Raw genomic sequence first — 13,422 nt, forward strand, 5'->3', positions numbered from 1 at the left:
ATCAGTCAATCAAAGAAAATGTTAGTTTTGGAAAATTTTAAAATGACATAACTGACAGTTAAAACATTTTTTGTTCATGTATTTGTATTTGTATTGTCTTCGGGGTTTTTTTTGCATACCACGTCAAGCTTTTCTGTATATAGTCATGTCGTAGATTTCGGAGCAAACAAGAAATTGAATTGGATTTTAATATTGCAGTGCTTGGATTTCGGATTTGGTGCTTAAAACTTCTTGAAACTGTAACCGTATTTCATTCACTACAAAGAACTATCTGATTGAATAGTTTTCTTATCAGATAGAGAAATAAAACGAGTCGCAAAGTCTAAAAGCAACATTTGTCTGCCTGGGCTGTACCTCTGCACGTTAGTCTGTTTCAGTGTGTGACCCCCCACCCCCTCCCTGATCAGTCGGGGGTGAGTGCGCTAATGTGCCTGGAGGCCGTTTTAATGAGTGTTTGCTGGAAAACGAAAAATACAAGAAGGATTTGTACGTTTTCACAACGGGGGAGTTGCGTAAGTACTAGTAAATAATTTTCTCGAGTGTGTACGTTACACATGTTATTTGTTTAAAATTGGTATTATTATTTTGCTAGCTAGCAAACTCGCGGGACAAAGGATTGAAGTGCACTCAGTGCGATACAATACGGTGGCGCTATTCTAACAGTTAGTTATTGCAGGGTAACTTGTAGAATATGCTGTGAATTGAACCAAGATTACACAGCAGTAGCAGTAATACGAGTTACTTCCCTCAAGTGAAAGCGTTAAACGTTAGCCCGATGCTTAACTAGCCAACGTCAGGCTTTCTGATTGAAGGCTAAAAGCGACGTTGTCACCAAGTAAACAGAATATTGATGATATTTTTGTGTATCGCTGCAGCCTTTTCAAGTATTAACCTGGTGTCTTTGGGAACAGCTTAGGGGGAAATGACGGTAATATGACTGAACCATATGGGAAGAAAGAATAGGCACTTTTTTGTGCTAGCGAAGTTTCCTCGCTTTCATTCAAAATCTGTTTCTCATTAAACAATTGAAACATAATGGCTTCGAGCTGACATTGAGGCCTGTGGGGCACTATCAGCCACTGAGACAGTAGACAAGTGACTATTTCACACTTTAAGGCTGCCTGTTTATTTAAGGGAGATGAACAGTACATTCTAACTGTACATAATAATATCAATGATGATAGATTAAATAAATGGGTTTTTGAAAGACGCTTGTGCATTTTTAAAGTCTAAAGTGTTGAATTGATCTGAGTATGTCATGTGTTCAAAGCCTCTCCCAGTCAGTGCTGTTCTCTATGCCTGTCTTACTCTACATGATGTTATTAGCACAAACACTTTAAAGGTGATAATTAGGTCTACAACAATAACACAGACTGCAATGTAGTTAAGCGTCTTACAGTTAGTTTTGAATGAATGAACTTAAAAAACAACACAAGCAAAGATCTGTCTCCTCCTGTTTTTTGTGTCACATAAGAAAGAAGCATCAATATCTGATGAGAAGACTTATTAATTTGGCCTTTCACGTGGTCTTACTCAGGTGATGCGAAGTGAAATATGCATCCTTTTTATGGTAATGTGCTGGAAAATGTTGAAAATGGACATTAAACGTGCTTACAAAGTGCTTGAATTTGACCCTGAAAGGTGTATGAAGCCAGAAAAAGTCACACTTGGAGTAAAAACCTCTCATAGCAAGTTAATCATATTCAATTGATTTGATGCTTTCAGCACAAAATTTAGCCACACAGTCAGGACAGCGTCTGATTTACCTTCATCGGTAAACGTGTTTATGCAGTACATAGTAACAGTGTGGCTGAGTCCTCTGGTTCAAATCAGTTCCAGTACATTTGGAGATGTAAGTCTTAACCTTTCACATGCATCGGGAAGGAAAAAACATTTGATCTTCACAGTACTGCCGAAGTGCAGCGATACATTGTGAAGTGCACATTTGCATTTGTCATACAGTACCGAGCAAAAGTCTTGAACCACCCCCTTATTTTTTCGTGTTTTGCCAGGTCAGTCTGTGTTAACGGTGTTATTAACTGCATTCTTCAACTAAAGAAGTGAGAACAAATGATGTGGGCTTTTGTTTTTTTGCAATAGGCTGCAAGTAAATGTGTACAGATACAATTTAAAATTGGTTCTTTGTTAAGTTTTGTGGTCCTTTCCGTGACTTAGGTGTCTGTTTATGTTTGAATGTTTCAGAGATTAGTGTGAAGGGTCTTAACAGACAAAAAGTGGTCAAATACAAGCCCTGGATTAAAAATCAGAAACACTTTAAAAAGCCTGGAGAGCTATTCCTTAATACCACTTTAAAGATTACAGGGAAGTCCGGATCCCTGGAAGCAAATGAGGGATGGCTCAAGACTTTTGCACAGTGCTGTACATGTCATGTTCCCTGTTTTATAGCTCAGCTCAAACTGACACGTTCTCACTAACTGCTTCTCATTTTCTCCACAGTAAACTTTGACCACTTCCAGATACTGCGGGCCATCGGGAAAGGAAGCTTTGGAAAGGTAATGCAGCCTCCATTTTTCACGCCACTTGTATATTGTTTGCCCTTAATTACCCACCACGGTCGTCATCTCTAAAGAATCAGTGCAAGCGAAGCGAAATGTGCTGGGATTACACTTTAGTTCTCGTGTGCTGCTGTTATTTAATAACAGTTATAAATGCAGCTGATGTAATTATTTCTATAAAGTCAGTTAGAGGAGAGCCGATTTCTATTTCATCTCACTCAATCTAGGTGGGAATTTTGACCCCACGTCTCAATTTAATTACACAGCAGCAAAATTCTGCGGCTCTATTTGTCATCGCGCTCAACGGTTGGGCTGAAGGCAGGAGGAGAACTTAGTGTGTGTGTGATACACAATTGGGGCTGCAGAGATTGGAATAGTTTACCTTCATTTTAAATATCACTGCCCTGTGCACATTGTCGGCTTTAAAATTCAAACTTAAAGAGTTTGTAAGTAAACTGGCTGAGATGAGACAGACGATGCACCGGGTCCTCGTCTGAGTGCTGGCTTTCAGTTGTGCTGTTTCTCTTGCCCAGCCATGCACACACAGACACTGTGCTACACTTACACAGTGAGACAGATGCTCACAGAGACGTCCAGATACATTTTGTCCTTGCTGGAGGTCATCTTGTGTTTTTTGGCCCACTGTGGCCTCACACCGAGCTCCTGCTGTTTTTTGAACACTTTAACAGCACCAGTCTTTAGCTTCCTGTTGAACACACTTAAGTGGGGGAGGTGTTATTATTAGTGGTAAATGATTTGTGTATTTGTTGGATGCACCTCAGAGCAACAGGAAACATGACACGACACGCTCCAGTAACCTGCAGTCTTTACAGTGAGGACACACAAACATTAACCCTCTGCTCCTTACAGAAACTCTCTAAATCCTGTAAGTTTCTTGACTGCCACTTGGAAAGTTGAAACTTCAGCTCCCTCCACAGATTTTCTACAGTACTGATGTCTGGAGACTGACTAGACCACTCCGTGATCTTATAGCACTTCTCCATTAGTACATACTCAGATCAGCTTGCTGTGACTCATTTTCCATTACAATCAAGTACCACCTAATGTGCGTGGGGTCATTACAGCAAAGCGGCCCGATGTCCATGTTGTCATTTATGAGCAACACGAATGCCACAACAAAGGAAGACGTCGCAGCGATGATGTATCTGTGGCTTTTTGTCACACTTGGAAACCACGGTGTTGTGCAGCTATTTGCCTTGTTGCAGGGTTTTAAAAAAACTGCAGTTTTGATTTTAGTGAAAGACAAAAGCCAATCCGTGGCCTGCAGTCTGACGATGTCACATTTCCTGACTGCTTGGAACCCCGACTAAGTCGTCCTGTAGCCCACATCATAATGTTTCCATCTCTCTGCTTGACTGCGGGGATGCTATTTTTTGCATCACACTCCTATTTCAAAAGGTCAGTTAAAGCCACATAATTGGAATTTCGTTTCATCTCCCCACAGCACTTTCTCCAAAGTCTTCCCTGAATCATTTAGATGTTCACTGGCACTTGAGATGGGCCTATACATGTTTCTCCTTGAACAGGTAGCTACCCTATGTTAGCCTAGCTTTCTATCACTGATGCTCTGTGTGTATGCTGCTGCCTCTCGTCTCGTGTTACTTAAAAAATTAATCCCACAGCTTCAATAACCGTATCTAAAAATCTCTCACTGAAAGTTACGGTTGAAGGTTTGGAAACATTTTGGGGTAGCCAGTGTTAAATAGAGACAGTGCCACATTCTTTATCTAGTCATTGTAATGAAAGAAGCACATTAAAAACTATATGAGAGTTTGCTTTTAACAAGCATGTAATGACTCTACTTAAAAACTGAAAGTAGCATTTTGTGGATGTTTTCCCTGCTGCCCGATCCCATCAGTCTCTTAAAGCATCATTTTTTATGCGCCCTGGTGTGACAGTGGTTTCATGGCGCTACAGGTTACCTGAGCACATCAGGTATATTACGGTTGAAAACAAGTGCCCGGCCTTCCAGTGGGTGTTCGACCCCTCGTGCACAGCTCAGGAGTCTAAACGACCCAGCAGTTATGGACATGTGTGTTTTTGGTGTGCTGTCCCTCGTTCTCCCTGCTTGCAGGTATATCTGTGTGTGTGTGTGTGTGTGTGTGTGTGTGTGTGTGTGTGTGTGTGTGTGTGTGTGTGTGTGTGTGTGGATGCCGGAGTTTCTGAGAGCACCTTCAGGCCTGGTGGGTGTGGCCCTGCCAGGTGGTTGGCCACACCTGAAGACCATCACACAGCTGATCAAGCTTTGTCGGAGGAGCTACTTAAGAATGCGGTGGCGCTCTCTCTGACGCTGGATCATTGCGTGACTTCACGTTAGTCTCTCGGCCAGTCAGTACGGATAGTCTGCCGCATTGTATGTGTCTTACGGCTGCCTGTTTGTTATCTCCCCAGGAGAAGCGTGGAGACGAGAGGGCAGCGAGCACGGGGTGCTCAGACACTGAGGAGCGGAGACAAGGAACACTAGCACTGGGAAGAGGACATTTCACGGGAGTCGGGAACGCACTGCGGATTTATTGTTATTTTCCATTCACTGTAAATAAACGCACTGCTTGCATTCAGAGCTCCGTGCCTGGCTCCTCCTTCCTCACATCCCCACGGTTGACGCTGGCCAACCGTGACAAATACCTTTTCTTAGATTCATTATTAGTTCAACATTGACAAATAGTAGTTGACTAATATCAGGAGCCAAAAAGAAAACAAAAAACAAACTAAATAAATATTTCAGACGCTGAAAATAAATTATTACGGTCGTTTAAATTTGCTGTCAGCAAGTTAGGTCTAATACATGTAGTCAATCTAATGAATCAATATTACATGTAAAAAGTACAGAACTGAAAATAAAACTAAAATATAACGGTAAATGAACTGGTTCTTGTATAAAACCTTTCTACTCTCTACAACTTGCCTCATTCATGCACTCACTTTTTTCTATGCTTTTTCTCTGTAAGTGCTTTCTATCTAACATTAATACGCATTCATCCTCCCGATGGATGCATCGGAGAGCAACTTGGGGTTAGCGTCTTGCCCAAGGATATTTGGCATGCAGGCTGGAGCAGGCGGGGATTGAACCAGCAACTTTCTGATTAGTAGGTTTCCTGCTCTACCTGAGCTACAGACACCCCAATTTGTGGTGTTCTGGAAACAACACGTTCTCATCCCAACAGGTAACGATGCTATGTGACAAATCATCGGTATGTGTAAATGTGTTTTTTGTTCTAATCATGAATTGCTTTGTAAAACAAGACCTGATAGGGTTAAGGTTAAAGTTACGGTTAGAGTTAATGTTAGGGATAGGGCTGGAATGGACGGCTGGAGCCTCTCCTCCAAGTGTGTGTTACTGCCGCGATCAGCATTCTGTTGTATGCTTTTCTCTGTAAGCGCTTCGAGCCTGTACTTTTTTGCTTTAGCTGAGTAATGAAGTTGAATCAGTACTTTAACTTTCACTGGAACAATAGTATTTTTACTTCTACTTAAGAATGTCTGATCTTTTGCCAACTCTGGCTGTCTCTCAGTCTTGGAATACCCACTTGTTGTCCAGCGGTGTCCTGGGAATATGGGAACTAGACAGACTGGGGAAACAATGGGAGGAGACACAAAGATGGAATCACTTTTACCATCTTTGATGTATTTGCTGGTCGTCTTATTTCTTCTATTTTGCAAGCACAGTGTTGCAATCATTGTCTTTGTGGTACAATGACACAGGTAGAATGCAGGTGTTTTCATGTAACACGATGCCAGAAAGATGAGTAATGTGTTTTGAAGAGAAGATAAAACATCATGTTTGAACAAAGATAAGCAGCAGACACGTCTGTGTGTGAGTTATTCAGGTTCAGTAAGAAGGTAATATGTCTGCAGAATTTGTCATTCTTATGAAGATATTGCTTGTACAATAAATAAAATCCCTTTAACTTCTTCTTCTGGAGAGTGTCTTTATATATTTAGTCATTTATTTAGTAGTAACGCTAGTCGGGGATATATATCAGAGTTTACTTTCAGATATGAGCATTGTGTTTCCTGTGGATGAATGAATGAATTATTTATTTATGTATTTTTTTGAAAGACTGGCTCATGTAAAATCTCTGAAAGTATGACACAGCTCTCCTGTTACACTTTATGGACTCCTGAGCTTCACCATGAGGGCCTGTCTTTATTCACTGAAATCCACTTTTATAATGAATTCACAGTAATCACTGACACCTTCAGAGCATTACATTCATTAAAGACGTCTTCTACACCTACTCTTCCAGACGACCGACACATACTTCAACCACTGCAGGTTAACCAGCCACTCATCAGTAAAGCAAAAACTAAATGTAAATGTCCTCATGTGGAAAAGACTGAAACACAACTCCCACATATCACTAATGTAACAGATCCATTTAGGGAGAGTGAGAACACTAGGCTGGATGTGTTTTAATGCAGGAACATTCATCATGTCTTGAGTTCAACAAATCATTTACATTGAATATGTGAGCTGGATGGTTACACGATACAATGTGATTGTCAACAATAACTGCAATGAACGCTGGTTTGAGGGCGGAGTCAAGGAGGCCATTTACGTGAAAAGGGAAAGACCCTCTCTGAATCAAGGAGGGGGCCTAAGGGTACATCTGTCACCATCTTACAATGCTGTGATTGCAGCCGTTCTCCAACTCTCTGTGAATGGTACTCAAGACCATTGATCAGTGGTTGTTGATCAATGGTCATGAGAATTTGCATAATCATGATTAAGGAACTGACCTCCCAGCCCATTGTTCCTTCAGTCGGCTGGTTTCTCTGACTGAAAACGCTACGTCCAGAAGAACAGGATCAACTTTTGGAGATTTACTTCCCTGGATGATTGAGCACGCATCAAGACCTTTAATCAGGCCAACAAATAGCTTGTACTCAATTTTAGCAGCAGCCATTGTGACACTGATGATAAAACTTGTGTAAAAGTGCGAAGCTGTAAAAAAAGTAATTATAAAAAAGCATTTTTGTAGCTGAATGTTACTGGATAGCTGTTTCATCTGTAACACATCAAAATAACCTGCTAAGGTTTAATAGGCTATAAGGAACACACTCACTTCCTGAGCCCTGGGCAATAAGAGACGTTTTGTGTTTTATAATTTATTGACATGTTTGATCCTTTCTGACCTGCGTTAATGAAGCAGTCATTAGAGCACCATGTCCGCTATAATAGTTCTGTAGTTTGATGCTTGAGTCGTTGCAGACTTGTTGAAACTCCCTCACCCGTCAAAGCAGCGTCTTTGTTATTGGAGTCCAGCAGATGGCAGTGTTTCACTGTCTGACGGCTGTCTGAAGCTTCAGCTGGTTTATCCGTTTGCTATGTTTGCCATGTTACAGTGGGGAGGAAAAACTCCTTTTTGACAGGAATATCTAGACATGAGTGATTACTGCAGTGGGGCACTATCTGTGCTATCTATAAGAAATGTTAGCAACAATAAAACTCTGAGGATCAGGGCTCCATTTCACTCCAGTGTTCAGTGGCATTTTAAAAGAGTGAATACCGACGCTGAATGTCTTTGTAAAGCAAAAGCACTTTGTTAGCCTTTACAGAGCAAAGCTATGGATCAATGTGCAGTGAAGAAAAATCCAGGTGGCCAGTCTGTCCTTTCCTAACCAATCACAGAGCTCCTTACATTGTTGCGCTGGAGAATAACTAAATATAATATAAAGATGATATTGAAAATAATCTTTTGTAGAGTCACTACTTAGTGGGCAGAGGACAGTTATCACTTTGCTGGATGCTTTAAAGTCGCATGTTCTGTATTTGCAGATTAACAGGATATTAACAGATTAACAGCTTTCATTAGACTTCATATGATAATCAACAGTGAAGTGTTTCTCTTTCAGTGTTTATTCTTGCTCATTGAATGATCTCTGTTCAGATAATATGCTGCACTCATCTCATGTTTCTTTAAATACGGCATCACTTGTCCAGCTGTCAAACTCTGAAAGAGTTACAGTTTCACCACTGAGCACTTTGAATGGTTATTCTTTTATTTAAAAGCACTTATTCTAGCTGCATCATCAATACGACAAAAACTGTGACTTCAACAAAAATGTATCTAAAAATATTTAGGGGGAAATGTTCCTACACCCCTCATGTAAACGTTACACCTCCAAAAGGGAGAAATAATCAGAATAAGGCGTAATCATTGTCTTGATAATAATGACCATGAAAATGAAACTAGGCCTACCTTTAGTTCAGCACACTCAGTGTTGCATAAAGACATGCGAACATGCCATCATCCATTCTGGAGCCTACTTTTAAAAAGAGCGAGCTGTTTATTCTGGCTGAGTAGCAAACAGAACCAACCATGAAAACCTAAACTGGGAAAATACTCGGAAACCTTGAACACTGGGAATATGGAGACACAGGGGGTAGGTGAACAGACACTCTGACAAAGGACAGAGGAAAGCAGATACAGTATATACACTGAGGGGTGATCCGGGAGTGGACAAACATGGGAACACAGACTAGGATTATCAAAATAAGACAAGAAGTAGCACGAACACAGAGACTGAGATAAGGACACATGAGCTTGACACTAGGATGGAAATAAACAAACATGGGAACACACGACGGACTGAGGAGACAAGGACAACACACAAAGAGAGGGACACTGGAAACAGGTAAAGGAGACAAAACCCAGAGACAGCACTAAGACACAAAGAGAGGGAGACACAAGACGGGCTGGGGACACTAAGGGGACGCCGAGGACAGAACACAGAGACGAACTCTATGACAGACATTACGTGACAACAAGACTGACATCCACAGGAGACACAGAAAAAACAATAATCAGAAAATTCACGAATGCAGGAAAAGTAAACTAGGAAACTTCAGTCAGTATAAGAACACAACAATAATGATGAAGCAACATTCAAAAGTCCATCAACACAAAACACTGGGACAAAGACCCAGAACCATGACACACAGACACTGACAGTGTTCTTGTTAATGCTCTGCCTCCTCTGGATCTTTAGTTAGCTAAAGTGGACTGCAGTCTTTCATTTATTGATATCATTAATAGTTTACCCGTATTAGACTCTTTAGTCCACCTGAATCAAACATAACAACATGTTACAAGCTGTTTTGCTGCTTCCAGTGTCTCAGATCTCATGCAAACAAGTGGCTGGCTCAGTGAATGTTAATTTAGCACATGTTATATAGAATAGAATAGAATAGAATTCAACTTTATTGTCATTGCACATGCACAGGTACAGGGCAACGAAATGCAGTTTGCATCCATCCAGAAGTGCTTTAGTGATATAGATATATTACAATATATATTAGCAATAATATAGATATGTGAGTATATTACAGAAATGGGTCTATTATGGTATGTTATAATGTACTCAGATTGAAGTATGTTGTGAATATTCTATAACTATAAGTATGTACAGGCTGTAGTGAGTACAAGCTATGTACAGGATATGAACAGGATATAAATATGAAAAACTATACAGAATATGAAATAAATAACTTTACAGAAATCTGAGATATACAGCTATACAGAAATGTGAACTATGCAAGTTGTAAACAGTTGTAGGGTTAAAGATTATCGAATGTACAGAATGATTATTTACACAGAGCTATACAGTAGTGCAGTTAAGATAAGTGAGGGTGTAGATAGTTTCTACAGAGGCTATATAAAGTGCTAGTGGTTGTGAGTGGTGGTTCAGTCCATGTTATTATTGTGTGTTTGAGGGTACAGTTGTCCATTGTGGGTGTGTGTATGTTCAGTCCATATGTTAACGTGGGTCAGATGTCAGGAGGCAGAGTTCAGGAGTCTGACAGCTGTGGGGAAGAAGCTGTTCCGGTACCTGGTGGTCTTAGTCCGGAGGCTCCTGTAGCGCCTCCCAGAGGGCAGGAGGGTGAAGAGTCCATGTGATGGGTGACTGGGGTCTTTGATGATTTTCCCAGCCCTTTTCAGACACCGCTTCCTGTAGATGTCTTTTATGGCAGGAAGTGGTGCTCCGGCGATGCGCTGGGCAGTTTTCACGACCCTCTGCAACGCCTTCCGGTCCGAGGTAGAGCAGTTCCCGTACCAGACTGTTATACAGTTGGTCAGGATGCTCTCGATGGTGCAACGATAGAAGTTCACCAGGATGTCTGAGGACAGGTGGTTCTTCCTCAGAGTCCTCAAGAAGAAGAGGCGCTGATGAACCTTCTTGACCAGCTTGGAGCAGTTGGTCGTCCAGGTGAGATCCTCGGAGATGTGGACTCCCAGGAACTTGAAGCTGCTCACACGCTCCACAGCCGTCCCCTTAATGTGGATGGGTGGATGTGGGTCAGCATTCCTCCTGTAGTCCACGATGAGCTCCTTGGTCTTCTCGGTGTTAAGCAGCAGGTTGTTTCTGTCGCACCACTCAGCCAGACGATCCACTTCCTCCCTGTAGGCGGCCTCATCGTTGTCACTGATGAGGCCAATCACCGTGGTGTCATCTGCAAACTTAATGATGGTGTTGGAACCATCAGCAGGTCTGCAGTCGTGGGTGAAGAGGGAGTAGAGGAAAGGGCTCATCACACAGCCTTGTGGTACACCGGTGTTCATTGTGATGGTAGATGAGCAGTGGTTATCCAGCCGGACATGTTGGGGGCGGTTGGTCAGGAAGTCCAGTAACCATTTGCAGATGAGGGAACTGATGCCCAGGTCTGTCAGTTTCTTGATGAGTTGTGAGGGGTGGATTGTATTGAATGCTGAACTGAAGTCTATAAACAGCATTCTGGCGTAGGTGTTGTTGTTGTCCAGGTGTGAGAGGACAGAGTGCAGTGCGATGGAGACTGCATCCTCTGTGCTCCTGTTCTGGCGGTATGCGAATTGGTGGGGGTCCAGGGTGGGGGGGAGACAGGATTTGAAGTGTGCTAGGACCAGCTGCTCTAAGCACTTAGTGATGATGGGGGTGAGTGCTACTGGGCGGTAGTCATTGAGGCAAGATGGGTTGGAGTTTTTGGGTATCGGGACGATGGAGGTGGATTTGAAGCAGGCTGGTACCACAGCGTGGGCCAAGGACAGATTGAATATGTCTGTGAGCACTCCTGCAAGCTCCCCAGAACACGCTCTGAGAACACACCCGGGGATGCCATCGGGACCTGCAGCCTTGTGGACATTGATCCTGCTCAGCACCGCTCCTACATCGGTGGGGGAGAGAGTCAGAGGTTGGTGGTCTGGCGTCATGTCTGCTTTGGTTGTGGTTGTGGGGTTCCCTCGCTCAAAACGAGCATAAAAGTTGTTGAGCTCGTTGAGGAAGGAGACATCAGAGGATGCGGGGGAGGGTTTGGTGGTCCTGTAGTCTGTAATGGTCTGGAGTCCTTGCCACATGCGTCGGGGGTTGGAGTTGGAGAAGTGTTCTTCTACCTTCTTTTTATAATGGTGTTTGGCTTTTTTGATGCCCTTCTTTAGATTAGCCCTGGCTGTGCTGTAGGCGTGTGCATCTCCTGACCTAAAGGCGGTGTTGCGGGCCTTCAGGAGGAGACGAACATCCCGGTTCATCCAAGGCTTCTGGTTGGGGTACATGGTGATCCGTTTCTGGGTGGTGACCAGAAACGGCTCCAGCCAGGTTGGAATACACATGGTCTAAAGTCTTGTCTCCTCTGGTGTGGCAGGAGACATGTTGGTGGAATCTGGGGAGGACTGTCTTTAAGTTGGTGTGGTTGAAGTCGCCAGCAACAATAAAAGCAGCCTCGGGGTGTTTATTCTGGTGTTTGTTAATGGCTGCAGAAAGTTCTTTCATGGTCCGATATATCTCTGTTCAGATATTATGTTGTACTCATTTTTTTCCTTTATTCAAATAAGAGCAGTTATTGTTCATTTAATCAAACGCTGCTCAATCATCCATGTAACGAAAACTTTGATTCTCTTCATCTGGATGTAACGTTTTCAGAATCAACTTTTTTGGGAGCTGCAAAGCAGTTTCAGCTCAGAGCACCGTTCATGTTAACTTTTGCACCACTTATTGAAGCTGCATCATCATTTCCATCGAAGCTGTGTGTTGACACAGCTTCTTCTGTCATTGCATCCTCTTGTTTTTTTCTTGCTCTTGGCCTTTGTCTTTGAGCCAGAGAGATGGAGGTCCATGGCGTCATGTAAAACTACTTTGAAATTCTGACCATTTGATAATAAATTGTGAAAATGTATAATTTGAACATATTTGTTTTCACTCAGCACTACAAGCTGTATGTTCTTGCTTTTGAGCCCCGCACTCCCTCCTTTTTCCAATTCGTTTACTTCTCATTAGCACTCAGGGATCTGCACAGCTCAGGAGTCGCTGGCTGTCCCCTCTGTGACCTTCCCCAAACTGCAGCTTAAATTCATGCTCAAGCCATCTGCCATTATCTACTAAAAATGCTATCAAACCTAAAAAGAGGATGTGGTCTCAGCTGGTGAAATTGCATTATAAACCGCTTTGAGGCAACTGTAGATAATTCATTTATCATTATTCAACATTGACAAATAGTAGTTGACTAATATCAGGAGCCAAAAGGAAACAAAAAAAACAACAACCCCAAACTAAACTAATATTTCAGATGCCGGAAAAAAATGATTACAGTTGTTCAAATTTGCTGTCACCGAGTTAGGTGTGATACATGTACATCAATCTTACATGTAAAAAGTAGAAAACTGAAAGTAAATCTGAAATATAAAAATGAACTGGTTCTTATATAAAACCTTTCTACTCTCTACAACTTGCCTCATTCACCCAATCACTTCTTTTTTTTCTCTGTAAGTGCTTTCTATCTAACATTAATACGCATTCATCCTCCCGATGGATGCATCGGAGAGCAACTTGGGGTTTGCATCTTGCCCAAGGATATTTGGCATGCAGGCTGGAGCAGAGGGGGATTGAACCAGTAACTTTCTGATTAGTAGGTTTC

This window comes from Aulonocara sp. 'chitande type north' Nkhata Bay, unplaced genomic scaffold (assembly GCF_057382095.1).
Source record: "Aulonocara sp. 'chitande type north' Nkhata Bay isolate Kocher_YH1m ecotype deep benthic unplaced genomic scaffold, A_spYH_male_GT1.1 unmapped_scaffold_2, whole genome shotgun sequence".
Classification (NCBI taxonomy): domain Eukaryota; kingdom Metazoa; phylum Chordata; class Actinopteri; order Cichliformes; family Cichlidae; genus Aulonocara; species Aulonocara sp. 'chitande type north' Nkhata Bay.